Below are 3,043 nucleotides of genomic sequence, written 5' to 3' on the forward strand. Positions count from 1 at the left end.
TCCCATGGCATATAAACATTAATAATTAGGATATTAGAGTTCCCTACTGTCACTTGAAGCCCCAGTAATCTGTCACACCTGTAGGTCATCACCTTTATCGTATTGTCTAACGATTTGTGCCACAGGAAAGAAAGGCCTCCTTTCGGGCGACCGGCTATGATTTGATCTGTAACTTGCATCGATGAAGTCGAGAAGGTTCTGAAGTCTTCATGAATTGAATCGCAGATGGCAAGGTCATGTGGCCAGAGGAGCGTTTCTTGCAATGCAATGATGCCTTTGAAGTTTTTGCAGAACATGTTTAGGAGAGGAATGTGTCATTTGGCCTTAAATAGAATTGGGGTTGTTAGGATTTTATACTTTATTTCTATCTTGTATTTCAATCTACGAACCAAGTTATGTCCTGATAAAATTGTACTCCTTTATATCTTATTTGCACTTTTATACAGGACAAAATTTAGTATAATTAAATTTCGTTTTATCTTTTATTTGTATCCATATGATATAAATTTAAAATCTTAAATCTTAAAACTTACCATTAGTTTTTGAAAATCATTATGGTTGAGTAGTTAATTATTATATATAAATATATATATTATTTCCCTAGATGAATCGGCTAATTCATTTAGAATTGTATCTTTTAGTTATCTTGTAAAATTCAATAAAAATAAAAATTAGCTTAGAAAAATGGCCATTTTTTTCCTCAGTTCCAAGTGCCCACCTGTAGTTAGTAAAGGAAAATCCCTAAATTTATTTCAATAGATAAGATGAAAAAAAATCCTGCAGAGAGAGAGAGAGAGAGAGAGAGAGAGAGAGAGAGAGAGAGAGAGAGAGAGAGAGAGAGATTCCTAAAGCGCTTACAAACTTGAGAGCTTCCCGTACACACACACACACACACACACACACACACACACACACAGAATTTCAGCAATTTATAACACCAAGCGACAAGGCGTAATTAAAAATCTTTTAGATTATTTCCTGCTATATTTTGATAAATCGAAATATCTCTTGTAAAATATAGAAAATCAAGGAAAAAACGAGAGAGAGAGAGGGGAGAGTATACGAACTGGGTATGGCTTCTGCAGCTTGCAGGTAACACACTTCAGCTGTTGTTGGGACGTTGTTGTCCAGATGTTGTTCGAAATACGGAGAGAAGTCAAACGCAGGAATAGTCATCTTGTAAGTTGTGGCTGTCTATTCACTGGTGAGATTCCGCCTGACTGCTGATGATGGAGCTGAACAGCCCAAGGAAAAGGAACTGAACGAGAGAATTGCCGCCTTACGGGACACCATCCAGTGCCAGAGAGAGCAGCGGGTGAACTTGGACAGGACAATTCTTCAACTGCAACAGAGGCTCGACTGCTATGAAGAGATTCAGAAGGCGGGCGGTAGGAAAGAACTCACTCGTGTGATCCAGATCACTCAGGAGGTGTTGCAACAGCAGGCCTGGCAAGACAGGGCCCACTCGCTCGAAACTGAAACGTTGATTCTGAAAAGCCCGCCACGTGTCCCGAGCCATGCGGGCGTGGCCCGCCACATATCCCGGGACGGGAGGGCGAGGCCAACTCCGGTTCCCGGGACAGGATGTATGCTCCAATTCTTCCTGAGGGATACGCCTTTCAAAAGTATCCCTTGCCTATGTGAACTCTCTCGAGAGACTGAGGGTTTCCAGCCCTGTGATTGGCATATCAACAGCCAATCAGGAGCGTCGTAAGGGACTGGCCTAGACATCAGATGCACGGATGATGTGAATCTACTTTGGAGGATTTGAATTTAACACTGAAGCATCCATACCATCATACTAGAATCTCCAAACCATTACTCTAAAAGCTCAGGATTTTTATTTGCGATTGATACTCTTTACAAACCAGCCGACCACTGCATTAATTTTTATGACTAATGAAACTGCCATTTAAATTTAATATGTAAATTGGTAAGTCTTCGTAGTGGATGCATAAGAAAGGTTTGCCATTGTTGTATCACCTGTATGCCATACGCGTATTTCTCTCTCTCTCTCTCTCTCTCTCTCTCAAGTAGACACTTCAGTTCCTCTGACCTTCCCTGTTCCCTAATATTTTCACTTAAGTTAATAAAGAAAATATGTATTCTTAACATTTGCTCTCTCTCTCTCTCTCTCTCTCTCTCTCTCTCTCTCTCTCTCTCTCTCTCTCTCTCTCTCTCTCTCTCCCCCAAAACCATCTAGTCGAGAGCTGAAGGCGAAAGATGAGATCCCCGAATTCTGGAGAGGTCGCAGCTTCTCCTATTGACCGAAGACGGATTCGCAATTTCACGCTAAAAGGAGAGAATAGGAGGTAGATGATGAGGGGAGAGTCGGGAGTAGTACGACAGAAATCGAGGAACCGAAGTGAGGCCAATCGAGATTAGAGAAACGAATTTAGGGAGATGCTAAGAGGTTGGTGGGTAGTTTGATTTAACCGTTCAACTTTTCCTGATGAATTTTATGCATAAGTAACTTGTTTTGAAAGTTAATGATTCAATGGAATTGCGAATATGGAAGTTAAATCGAATGCCAGAACGTTGAACATTCGATTATGAATGTAAAAATAATGTGTGAAGCCGTATTTGAAAAAAAATATAATCACCACAGATAATGGGAAACAAACTACTAAGGTGAAATTACAATTAATTGTCGAGACATCCAAAGTTCTAAAAATAACCTGATTCTCTTGTGGAATATGCATGATTATACATGTATATATGTGTGGGTATGTATACACACACACACATATATAATATATATATATATATATATATATATATATATATATATATATATATATATATATATAATTTAAAACCTTCGGTTTTTGTTAAATTTTACCTTAGGCTTTTGTGATACCACATCCTGCGAATTAACTCTTTCCTTTTAGAAGAAGGAAAAAAAAAAAACCTTCCCTGAAAGAATGTTGAGGTTTCAAGATCTTTTTACTACCAGCAACAGAGCTGAATGATAAAAAGGTTCCTCCTTGTCTTCGGAAAGTAGAATACAAAGCCTTTTCTCTTTGAGCTCCATAATACTGCC

This window comes from Macrobrachium nipponense, chromosome 6 (assembly GCF_015104395.2).
Source record: "Macrobrachium nipponense isolate FS-2020 chromosome 6, ASM1510439v2, whole genome shotgun sequence".
In the NCBI taxonomy this organism is placed as follows: domain Eukaryota; kingdom Metazoa; phylum Arthropoda; class Malacostraca; order Decapoda; family Palaemonidae; genus Macrobrachium; species Macrobrachium nipponense.